The sequence below is a fragment of the Struthio camelus genome, chromosome 32 (genome assembly GCF_040807025.1).
Source record: "Struthio camelus isolate bStrCam1 chromosome 32, bStrCam1.hap1, whole genome shotgun sequence".
In the NCBI taxonomy this organism is placed as follows: Eukaryota; Metazoa; Chordata; class Aves; order Struthioniformes; family Struthionidae; genus Struthio; species Struthio camelus.
Genome location: NC_090973.1, coordinates 3,017,388 through 3,029,884, shown reverse-complemented (window position 1 = coordinate 3,029,884; position 12,497 = coordinate 3,017,388).

Sequence of the window (12,497 nt, the reverse complement as noted above, 5' to 3'; positions counted from 1 at the left end):
CGAGGGACCTTGACAGGACACCGAAATGGGCTGCTGGGAAAAGTAAAAGCCCCACAGCAGGCTGGGCAGGGGCCTGGTCCCTGGAGAGCAGCTCCGCAGATCAAGTCCTGCAGGTCCTGGGCACAAGCTGAGCTGGGGTCAGCAGCGTGCCCGGGCAGCAAGGCCGGCCCCACACTTGGCTGTGTTAGCAGAGTGCAGCCGGCAGGGCGAGGGAAGGCATTCCTGCCCTGGGGTCGGCTCGGGAGAGACCACGTCTGGGCACAGGGTCCAGGTAGGGCTCCCCCCCTCCCAGACAGACATGGACACACTGGCACAAGCCCAGTGGAGGCTCCTGAACGAGTCGGGAGCTGGAGCACAGGACGTCTGAGGAGAGGCCAAGGGCGCTGGGTCTGTTCAGGTGGGACAAGAGAAGGCGCAGGGGGATCTCGCTGCTGCCTGCAGCTGCCGAAGGGGAGGGTGGGGAGAGGACGGAGCCAGACCCTTCCCGAGGTGCCTGGGGACAGGACGAGGGGCCACAACACAAGTGGCAGCAGGGAAAATTCCCCTGAGAGAGGGCCAAGAGCCTGTGAAGCCTGAGGGTGGTGCAACAGAGGCAGTCAGAGCTCGACCCTGCCAGGCCCTGGGAAACCCCCGCTGGCTGCCTCCACCTGCAGCAGGACGTTGGAGCCGAGACCTCCAGAAGCCCCTTCCCACCCCAGCTGCTCTCTGACTCTGTGACTGCTTCAACGGCTTTCTCTCCAGACCTGCCTGGCTTCAGTGGCATTGCCTGCACTAGTCTTGCTATGGAGATTTGCCTGACACCAGGTAACAAAGGGGGAAAAAAAGCTTCCGAGGGTTTTATTCACAGCAGAAAATGTCGCCAACTAGGGTTGGTGTGGGCACATGGGTGCTACAGGACACGATGGGGCAGCATTTCTATAGCAGCCGGGACAGTCTCCGTCGCTCTGCCTCTCTGCCCTGTGCCAGCCCCCATCTCAGGGCACCTGCCTGGCACTGGCCTCCTGGCGCCGGTCCTCTCGCTGCCCCGTGGCACAGCTGCAGCAGAAAGCTCTGCGCAGAGCCCGAAGCACCGTCCTGAGCAGCGAGGGCCGTCGCCTGGGAGCTGCGGTGTCCGGGAGGGTGGTGATGCCTGTGGGGGAAGGAGAGGCGTGGGCGAGGGGCTGTGCGGGTGCAGGACCTGCCTGTCGCCACCACCAAGGCCTTTCCCGAGGGGTCATGGCCTCGGCACGGCCAGCCCCCGAGCGCTTACTGCTGCCGGCCCCGGTGCCGCTCGCTGTGCTGGGACAGGCCCGCCGTGCCCAGAAGGGCTCTTGACTTGGGTACACACCTGGGTCCACCTCTGGAGTGTGCCTGAAGATAGGGGATGACTTCTCCTCCTCTTTGGGCTCAGAGGCAACCTGCACGGGGAGAGCAAGCACACACACCACGTGCCATCAGCTGGTGATGCTCAGGACACTGGTGCCCCGGGATGGATGTGCGGAAGGGTTTGGGGTTGTGGGATGCTGCCAAGAGCTGTGAGTCCCAAGGGAAGGGACCTGCGGGTGGCACAGAGACGGGATAAGGCTTGTTGTGGGGCTGTAGCAGCAGGGCTGGGCTGGGGGCTGTGACGGGCAGGTGGGAACAGAGGTGGCCGGGTGGGTGGCAGAAGGGGGCTGGCTCGCTGGGTGTGGGAGGGGGCTGCTGCTGGGGTCACCCCTTCCCTCCTCGCTCTGCATCCGGGCCCCAGGGCTGAACGCAGTGCAGGCGTTGGAGGGGACGTCAGCCCTGGGCCTTGGGCACTTGGAAACGGAGAGCACCAGGCAGCTCCCCCATGGCAGATATCGCAGAGGGCAAAGGCCTGAGGGGGACAGCTTGGCACCATGGGAAGAGGGGTCCCACGGGACGGGGCAGCTCTCTGCAGCCACCCTGCACACCCCAGACACAGCTCACACAGCAGACCCCTTTGATGGGGAGACCGATGATGTGCTCCTTGCTCACCTGGGGAGGAGGGCCTCCACACAAGGCAGAAGCCACTGCTTTTCTTCCCTCGGGCAGTGGTGCTTTGAGAGGCAGGCTGTTGCTCTCCTCGCAAGGGCCTCCAGCCAAGAGACGGGCCTCTGGCACAGCTTCTGCTGCAGAGGCAGGCACTTTTTCCTCTGCCTCCTGAGGGTCTCCGGCTGCAGGCCAGGCCTCTGGCTTTGTTTCTGGTCTCTCTGATGGCGCCAGAGACACGCTGTCCCCTGCCTCCTGAAAGCCATCCCCCAAAGCACATGCCCCTGCTTCAGCTCCTCCAAGCACTGCTGGCTCCAGAGGCATGTTCTCCATGTCACCGGCTGCCTCCCTGGCAGTGTCTCCGGCCTTGACGCTGGGCGAGCAAGGCACCTTCTGGGGGCACGTTTCCTTGTCTAAGAGGCTCCTGAGGCTAGGTCTGACCCAGATCTCGTGCAAGGACGTGTTTTCCTCCAGCTCCTCCCTTTGCAGAAGCTCTTCATCTGCGTCCTCCTCCTCCTCGTCAGTGCTCCAGTCCCCTTGCTCTTCCTGCGCCGCTCCCAGCACTCTCTTCCTGGCTCCCACCTCCCGCTCCCTCCTGGGGGCATGGGCATACAGCCGCTCCAGCACCTCCCACTTGCACCTGGCATCCTTCAGGAGCTCCACTCGCGTTATCTCAGGTTTCCACAAGTTGTAGAAGGAATTTCTGGCCAGCAGCTAAAAGAAGAGAGGCACATTTGTGAAGGGCGCTGCTTTTCCCACCACAAAAGGCCTCCCGGGGCCCTGCTCCCACTGGGAGAGTCACGCTGCTGCAGTGGGGCCCAGCGGCTGGCCCCAGCGCAGGCAGGGTTACCACCTGGCCCAGCCCATCCTTGGCACTCACCTCCTTGCGTTTGACGTTGAGGGATCCTGACGCTGTCAGGGAGAAACGTTTCCCCTTGGCCTCCTCGCCCTCGCTCTCCTGCAGGCTCAGCTTCTTCCTCTGGAAACAGGCTTCTCGCAGCTGGGCCAAGGTGTGCCCGGTGCGCGCCAGGCTGCTCCTCTCGAGCTCCTCCAGCGGCTCTGTTTTGATGGAGAGCACTGCGAGATACTGCGAGGTGTTGTCGGGGTGCACGCGCAGAGGCTGTCCTTGCACATGGCAGATGATGCCCAAAGGCTGCTGTTTTGGGCCCTGCCCTGCCCGGGGGCATCGTGGTGTCCCTGGCGCACCGCCCTTGCCTGGGGAAGTGGGTGCACCGGCCCCGCTGACCTCCCTTTTGCCCCCACCAGCACGGGCATCAGGCCCTTGCTGAGCTGCAGGGACTGTGCTTTTGTCCTGCTCTGTGGGCTCGTCCTGGCCTGGGCTTGCTGGTATCGCTGGACTGCTGGTTTGTGCTGATGATGTCCTTTTGGGCACGGCTGCACTGAGCTCCTTCGTGGCTTCGTTCACATCAGGCTGTGCTGGATGCCAGCCAGGTCCAGGGCTCCTGTCATCAGGACGGCTCAAGGCAGCAGACTCCAGCCCCAGGCCTGCACCCTGCACAGCCCCAGCAGGCGGGGCAGGGCCCTGTGGGGCAGGGCCCTGGCTCTCAGCCATCATTTCCAGGCCAGCTTCTCCAAGGACGTTCTGCACAAGGCTGGCAGGCTCAGGCACGGAAGGCGATGGTGGGGCCATGTCACTGTGGGAGTTGGCAGGGATGTCTTCTTCAAAGCCAGGTGACACCTCAGCACAGCAGGGCATGGGGAGTCCAGCTTCCTCTGAAACACCTGTGGCTGTTGTCGCACACTGCAGGGCATCACCCAGGGCAGGAGAGGCTGTTTCTCCCTGGCACGTCTCAGTGCGGGGCACTTGCAGCTCACGAGGCTGCAGGTCTGCACCTTGGGACACTGAGGACTTGCTTAGCACCAAGTCCTGCCTCTGCACCAGCGTGCCTGAACAGTGTGCCTTGACCTCCTGCGCACAGGCATCTCCGGGAGCAGAAAGCAGCTCGTCCCGCTCCTTGTATGCTGGCGTGCTTCGCATCTCCCTTTCAGGAATGGCCTGTGCTGCTGGGACAAAGGAGGAGCTTCCGGAGAGTTGCTGGCTTGTCAGGGGAAGAGTTGTCCTGGTACTGTTGTCTAGCAAGAGCCTTGCTTTTCCCAGGGCTGATGCACAAGAGCCAGGCCTGGGCTCAGGCAAGCAGTGGACGACTTCTTGCATTGCCCAGGTGGGACCATGAGCTTCCTGCTTGCGCTTTTGAAGGGAAGGCAAGGAAAGAGGGCATGGCTTTAGCTCTTCCTCTGCCAGGCTCTTCCCTGAGTCCACAGCCTTCCCAGCAGCACTAACAGGTGGGAAGGGTTCCCTGGCAGCAGCTGTGCTGGAATTCACTGCCAGCTTCTCTAATCCTTTGGTCTCTCTCTCCAGGGTTCTCCTGGCCACCCCTTTGGTGTCCATGGCATTGGCCCTGCCTCGGGGAGAAGACCTGCAGGATGCTTCTAGAGCAGGCAGCTTGCTTTGCCTTGTAGATCCTGCAGTTTTAGCTGCAGAGGTCTCCAGGCCTCCAGGGGCCTGCCGAGCTGCCTTGGTTGGGAGAGGTGGTAAGCCAGGCAGATGTGGTGGCCCTGCTCTTGCATGAGTCCTGCCAGGCGCTGTCTCCCTGTGCCCCAGAGGAGCCTTCCTTACAAGGCCGGCGGAGGGATGCAGAACTTGTGCCACAGTGGGAACGTCCCTGGCAGTGTCCTCCACCACCTGCAATCAAAGCCCATGAGAAAGGGTAAGTTCCTGCCATCCTCCCCCCTGCCCTCCATCCTTCCCACATGGAAACTTCCTGTGGCCCCGATGCCCTCGCCAATGGCTGCACTCTCCCATGTGGGCGGCTGCTGCTCTGCTCCCAAAGGCCGGGTGGGGAGAGGGTTTGTCACCGTGGGGCAAGAGACAGGCAAAGGCAGCTCCCTCGGACACCCCAAGGCATGTCCTTGCAGACTGCTGTGCAGAGCAGGCAGTCAGCCTGCTGGGGGCAGAGACCTCCCGGTCTCTCCCAGCACTTCCCACCCGCTTCTTGGCACCTCCGGGGAGTCAGGCAGAGGCTTTGCCACCATCGCCGCTCAGCTCTGTACCTTTGCAACGATGCCGCGTTCAGAGGCCCACGAGCTCTGTGGGCCGGGGAGCGAAGGCAGCCTGTCCCTTTGGTGGGACGAAGCCGGGGTCCGGCTGCGCTGCACCACTGTGTGCAGCTCCTGCTGGCCCACCTGCGGGAAGAAGGGGGCACATGATGGAGGTGGTTGTGTTGGTACGAGCAGCCCCTGCAGCACAGGAAACCCCAGCCCCATGTCAAAGGGAACCTCATGGCTGCACATGGCCCAGCTGCGCTTGGCCCACAGCTTCTCCCTGCCCCTCAGTGCAGAGCTTACAGGGTCCCTGTGGGCCTTGGAGTATCCAGGTTGGTGTGTGCTTTATCTGAGAGAAAATCCCCAGGGCCACGAATAAATGCCCCCTCGCTGGGCGAGCTCATGCCTGGCTGTCTTGCCCCACCTCCCCTTCCCCACCATCCTCGTGCTCTCCACGCAGGTCCCAGCCCTGCTGCCTGCCTCTCCCTCCAGCCCCACCACTCACCTTCCTCCTGCACTCCTGTGTGCCTGGGTGTCCGTCCGTGGACTGGGAGCAGGCGTTTGCCTGCCACTCCTTGTCCATCTCCGGGATCCACTCGTGAGGACTTGCTACTCTGGCACCAAGGGGGAGCGGCTCCCTCCTGGTCGAGCTGCTCTCCTCAGAGTGGGGACCCCTGGGGGCTCTGGTCCCAGTAGGGACACGGTCACCATGGGGACTGCCTCATCACAATGGCCTTGTGGGCATGATGCCACCTCCATCACAAAGCCCTGGTGGTCACTGTGGGGGCCCCATCACAGTGCCTTGGTGGTCGCCATGGGGACCCCCATCACAGTGTCATGGCAGTCCCCTTGGAGACACACAGCACCATGCTATTGCCTCCATGCCTCTGGCCTCAGCTTTTGAACCTGGCTGAGAGCTGGTGTCCAGGGAGCAGGAGGAGTTTTCTTCTCCTCAGCTCTGAGCTTGCAGAGGCTGCCCCTCTTCAGGCACTCCATAGTACACATCCACTACAAGGCCACTCTTCTTGGTCTGCCTGCTAATCCTCACTCATAGCTCTCGACAGGCCCATCATCCATCCCTAGGCAGAGCTCCCTGCATTCCCACTACTTTCTCTCTGGGGTTTCTCTTGTCCACATCTCCCTGCACCTTTTCCTTGCCAGCCCAGGCCAGCACTTCCTCCCTCTTTTTTGACTCACCCTCTCCCCACACTTGCTCCCACTTTAAGGCTTCCCTCACCAGCTTGGATGCCTGGTCAGCCATCAGGTCAGCAGATGGGAACACTCCCCTTCCAAATGAAGTGAGACAACCAGTGCCAGTGGAGATGGAGAATGGTCTCTGAAATGTCTGCTGAGGGCTGTCTCTCAGGTGACAGTGCTGATGACAGATGCCCATCCTGCTGGAGGGGAATCTGAGCCCTCAGGAGAGCTCAGAGATCTCAAGGCATAGTGTGTGCCTGGGGATGGACAGTGAGTGGAGTCTCACAAAGTAGAGACAGTCCATGGTGGAGTAACCAGAAGGTAAAGCACTAAATCCAGGTCTGCACAGGGAAATGAGGGCTCTGCAATCCCTGGAGAGGCAGTAGGGACCCAGGAAGCCCAGGGAAGGGGAACTGGAGAGTGATTCATGCACCCTCAGGGAAAAACCACAGGCTGGAGCTAGTGCACACCCAGACACATCTCCTGCCATTGCAAACAGCCTGGTGCCATTCTGAGCACCATCCAAGAGCACAGAGATGTGCCAGGGGTGTCATGAGTGTTTAGCCCTGTCTGGTGGGGTCTGCTTCCTGCCCCAAGCAGCATGGCCAGTGTGAAGTCAGGAGTCACCTCGTGGCCTTGTGGCCCCACAGTTCGTTCGCTCTGCAGAGCAGCAATGCCAGCCCAGGCCCTGCAGGGAGCACAGGGGAGGGGTGCAGGAACATCCAGCCAGGCCAGCACGGACACACTCACCTGGGGAAAAGCTCTCTGGGGAGCAGCAACCTCCCTAGAGAAAAGCAGGGCAGCATTCAGGTAGAAAAAGAGAAGAAGAAACAGGTTTCCCTGGGCACCAGCTCAGGTTAGGTTGCTCTGTTCCTGGGTCAGCAGGAGCTGTGGAGGGGCTGCAGGGCCAGGGCTGTTGTGCTGTGCTGGGGAGCAGGGTGGGCATGGAGGGGCTGCAGGCAGACAGGGAGGGGGATCTCCTGGGCACAAGAGCAGGGCAGACAGAAAGTGACCAGTGTATTGTGGGGCCTCCTCCCCCTTGCTGGGGAGCTGCTGCTCCTGTCCTTGGGCCTGGCCTGAGTTATGTCTTGGACATACCTGTGCCCGGTCCTGACCCTCGGGTGCTGACCTGACCCTGTCCCCGGCCTCCTGACCTGACTCCCCATCTCTGCCTTGGACCTGCCCCCTCACTACAGTCAAGAAAGCCTTGGCAAGGGAAGCTGGGATGCAAGCAGCAGCAGCTTGTAGGTCCCCAAGGTGACCATATATGCAAAACAGCAACCCTTGCCTGACAGCCAATTGAAAGGTGTAAGGAGTGCCTCAGATTTGGACCCCCTAGCCAGGTAACACTGCACGCAGAGCCTTAGCGGGGAGGGCAGCCACGTGGGAACTGATTTGATGATGGGTAGCCAGGAGGGCAGGTTTTGCTGTATCACGGGTCAAATGGTTTTGCTCCAAAGAGTCTGTTGTTGGGAGCAGCAAGGGTGGGGCTGCTTCGGACAGGAAGGGGAAGTGGGAGCTGAGGGTGTTGGCAAGGCAGGAGGGCAGTGCCCCACCGATGAGGGGTGCTGTCCCGCAGTGCATGGGCAAGAGGAGCAGAGCAGGTTTGGGGATGGTAACCGGGGTCAGGCACAGCCCAGTGATCACCATAAGGCTGAGACCGTAGGGCTCCAAGCAGCCCTGTTTTGCATGGGAGGTTGGAGTGGAGACCTCCAGAGGTCCTTCCCCACCAAAACTCTTCTGGGACTCCATGAATAGAAAGACCTCCCCAAGCCGGAGGCAGGTGGGCATCCAGCTGGGGCTGGATGGCTGGTGTGGGGAGAGGTGGGGAGGGCCAGGGGCTGGGGAGCTCCTGCCTGTAGAGCTGGTCCCCACGGTGGCAGGAGAGGGGCTGAGGGCTGGGAGTGAGGGGGCAGCAGCCCTGGCAGGGCCAGGGGTGGGCAGGGCTGTGGCAGGGGCTGCAGGGAAGGGACACAGCTGGTGCTGCTGCAGCGTGGCAGCTGTTGCAGTTGCCTCCCTCCCAAAATGTCCCACACTTGCCCAGGGCAGACTCAGGCTGCTCGCTCTCCCTCTGTTGCCCTCCCAGCAGGACGGGACACACGAGGAGGGGTCGACCGGCCCTGTGCTGAACACCAGGTCCCTAGGGTGGCACAGCTTGACTGTGAGGGATCCCAATCTAGGTGTCCCACGCTCACCATGGGAGGGCCAGGTCTCCCAGGCACCTCAGCAGAGGCCCTCGTGGGTGGCCTGGGTCACAGCCAGCACTGTCAGGAGAGCCCTGGGATGCAAAGGTGTGCCCAGGTGTGGGGGAGGCCTGGGGAACCCCGTGGGGGCAGCCACTAGAGCCAAAGGGACAGTTGGGGTTGCAGCACAGCCATGTGCCAAGCCCTGCGGGGCGGTAATTGAGGCTGTGCGGAGCCAGGATGTCCATGCCCAGCTCTCGATCGGGCCCTCCACAGAGGCCAGGGAAATGTTGCTGCACATAATGCCACAGCAAGTGAGCTGAGACTCATGTCGCTGTTGCTGTGGAGGTGCCTGGGCAGGGAACCAGCCTGGGTGGAAACACCATGTGGGTGCAGGGCACCGTCAGAGGAAGCTCCCAGCAGTGGGTGGAGCTAGGACACTTTTAGGGGAAGCTCACAGCATAAAGTGGGCAGGGCACTCTCGGATGGTCACAACAGCAGCAGGTACCCAGGGCTGTTCTTCCGAGGGACCTTGACAGGACACCGAAATGGGCTGCTGGGAAAAGTAAAAGCCCCACAGCAGGCTGGGCAGGGGCCTGGTCCCTGGAGAGCAGCTCCGCAGATCAAGTCCTGCAGGTCCTGGGCACAAGCTGAGCTGGGGTCAGCAGCGTGCCCGGGCAGCAAGGCCGGCCCCACACTTGGCTGTGTTAGCAGAGAGCAGCCGGCAGGGCGAGGGAAGGCATTCCTGCCCTGGGGTCGGCTCGGGAGAGACCACGTCTGGGCACAGGGTCCAGGTAGGGCTCCCCACTCCCAGACAGACATGGACACACTGGCACAAGCCCAGTGGACACCCTCGAGCTGGTCGGGAGCTGGAGCACAGGACGTCTGAGGAGAGACCAAGGGCGCTGGGTCTGTTCAGCTGGGACAAGAGAAGGCGCAGGGGGATCTCGCTGCTGCCTGCAGCTGCCGAAGGGGAGGGTGGGGAGAGGACGGAGCCAGACCCTTCCCGAGGTGCCTGGGGACAGGACGAGGGGCCACGACACAAGTGGCAGCAGGGAAAATTCCCCTCAGAGAGGGCCAAGAGCCTGTGAAGCCTGAGGGTGGTGCAACAGGGACAGTCAGAGCTCGACCCTGCCAGGCCCTGGGAAACCCCCGCTGGCCGCCTCCACCTGCAGCAGGACCTTGGAGCCGAGACCTCCAGAAGCCCCTTCCCACCCCAGCTGCTCTCTGACTCTGTGACTGCTTGACCGGCTTTCTCTCCAGACCTGCCTGGCTTCAGTGGCATTGCCTGCACTAGTCTTGCTATGGAGATTTGCCTGACACCAAGTAACACAGGGGGAAAAAAGCTTCCAAGGGTTTTATTCAAAGCATGAAATGGCTGTCACCAACAAGGGTTGGTGTGGGCCCATGGGTGCTACAGGACACGATGGGGCAGCATTTTTGTAGCAGCCGGGACAGTCTCCATCGCTCTGCCTCTCTGCCCTGTGCCAGCCCCCATCTCAGGGCACCTGCCTGGCACTGGCCTCCTGGCGCCGTTGCTCTCGCTGCCCCGTGGCACAGCTGCAGCAGAAAGCTCTGCGCAGAGCCCGAAGCACCGTCCTGAGCAGCGAGGGCCGTCGCCTGGGAGCTGCGGTGTCCGGGAGGGTGGTGATGCCTGTGGGGGAAGGAGAGGCGTGGGCGAGGGGCTGCGTGGGTGCAGGACCTGCCTGTCGCCACCACCAAGGCCTTTCCCGAGGGGTCGTGGTCTCGGCACGGCCAGCCCCCGAGCGCTTGCTGCTGCCGGCCTCGGTGCCGCTCGCTGTGCTGGGACGGGCCTGCTGTCCCCAGAAGGGCTCTTGACTTGGGTACGTACCTGGGTCCACCTCTGGAGTGTGCCTGAAGATAGGGGATGACTTCTCCTCCTCTTTGGGCTCAGAGGCAACCTGCAAGGGGAGAGCAAGCACACACACCGCGTGCCATCAGCTGGCGATGTTCAGGACACTGGTGCCCCGGGATGGATGTGCGGAAGGGTTTGGGGTTGTGGGATGCTGCCAAGAGCTGTGAGTCCCAAGGGAAGGGACCTGCAGGTGGCACAGAGACGGGATAAGGCTTGTTGTGGGGCTGTAGCAGCAGGGCTGGGCTGGGGGCTGTGACGGGCAGGGGGGAACAGAGGTGGCCGGGTGGGTGGCAGAAGGGGGCTGGCTCGCTGGGTGTGGGAGGGGGCTGCTGCTGGGGTCGCCCCTTCCCTCCTCGCTCTGCATCCAGGGCCCAGGGCTGACCGCAGTGCAGGCGTTGGAGGGGACGTCAGCCCTGGGCCTTGGGCACTTGGAAACGGAGAGCACCAGGCAGCTCCCCCATGGCAGATATCGCAGAGGGCAAAGGCCTGAGGGGGACAGCTTGGCACCATGGGAAGAGGGGTCCCACGGGACGGGGCAGCTCTCTGCAGCCACCCTGCACACCCCAGACACAGCTCACACAGCAGACCCCTTTGATGGGGAGACCGATGATGTGCTCCTTGCTCACCTGGGGAGGAGGGCCTCCACACAAGGCAGAAGCCACTGCTTTTCTTCCCTCGGGCAGTGGTGCTTTGAGAGGCAGGCTGTTGCTCTCCTCGCAAGGGCCTCCAGCCAAGAGATGGGCCTCTGGCACAGCTTCTGCTGCAGAGGCAGGCACTTTTTCCTCTGCCTCCGGAGGGTCTCCAGCTGCAGGCCAGGCCTCTGGCTTTGTTTCTGGTCTCTCTGATGGCGCCAGAGACACGCTGTCCCCTGCCTCCTGAAAGCCATCCCCCAAAGCACATGCCCCTGCTTCGGCTCCTCCAAGCACTGCTGGCTCCAGAGGCATGTTCTCCATGTCACCGGCTGCCTCCCTGGCAGTGTCTCCGGCCTTGACGCTGGGCGAGCAAGGCACCTTCTGGGGGCACGTTTCCTTGTCTAAGAGGCTCCTGAGGCTAGGTCTGACCCAGATCTCGCGCAAGGACGTGTTTTCCTCCAGCTCCTCCCTTTGCAGAAGCTCTTCATCTGCGTCCTCCTCCTCCTCGTCAGTGCTCCAGTCCCCTTGCTCTTCCTGCGCCGCTCCCAGCACTCTCTTCCTGGCTCCCACCTCCCGCTCCCTCCTGGGGGCATGGGCATACAGCCGCTCCAGCACCTCCCACTTGCCCCTGGCATCCTTCAGCAGCTCCACTCGCGTTATCTCAGGTTTCCACAAGTTATAGAAGGAATTTCTGGCCAGCAGCTAAAAGAAGAGAGGCACATTTGTGAAGGGCGCTGCTTTTCCCACCACAAAAGGCCTCCCGGGGCCCTGCTCCCACTGGGAGAGTCAGGCTGCTGCAGTGGGGCGCAGCGGCTGGCCCCAGTGCAGGCAGGGTTACCACCTGGCCCAGCCCATCCTTGGCACTCACCTCCTTGCGTTTGACGTTGAGGGATCCTGACGCTGTCAGGGAGAAACGTTTCCCCTTGGCCTCCTCGCCCTCGCTCTCCTGCAGGCTCAGCTTCTTCCTCTGGAAACAGGCTTCTCGCAGCTGGGCCAAGGTGTGCCCGGTGCGCGCCAGGCTGCTCCTCTCGAGCTCCTCCAGCGGCTCTGTTTTGATGGAGAGCACTGCGAGATACTGCGAGGTGTTGTCGGGGTGCACGCGCAGAGGCTGTCCTTGCACATGGCAGATGATGCCCAAAGGCTGCTGGTTTGGGCCCTGCCCTGCCCGGGGGCATCGTGGTGTCCCTGGCGCACCGCCCTTGCCTGGGGAAGTGGGTGCACCGGCCCCGCTGACCTCCCTTTTGCCCCCACCAGCACGGGCATCAGGCCCTTGCTGAGCTGCAGGGACTGTGCTTTTGTCCTGCTCTGTGGGCTCGTCCTGGCCTGGGCTTGCTGGTATCGCTGGACTGCTGGTTTGTGCTGATGATGTCCTTTTGGGCACGGCTGCACTGAGCTCCTTCGTGGCTTCGTTCACATCAGGCTGTGCTGGATGCCAGCCAGGTCCAGGGCTCCTGTCATCAGGACGGCTCAAGGCAGCAGACTCCAGCCCCAGGCCTGCACCCTGCACAGCCCCAGCAGGCGGGGCAGGGCCCTGTGGGGCAGGGCCCTGGCTCTCAGCCATCATTTCCAGGCCAG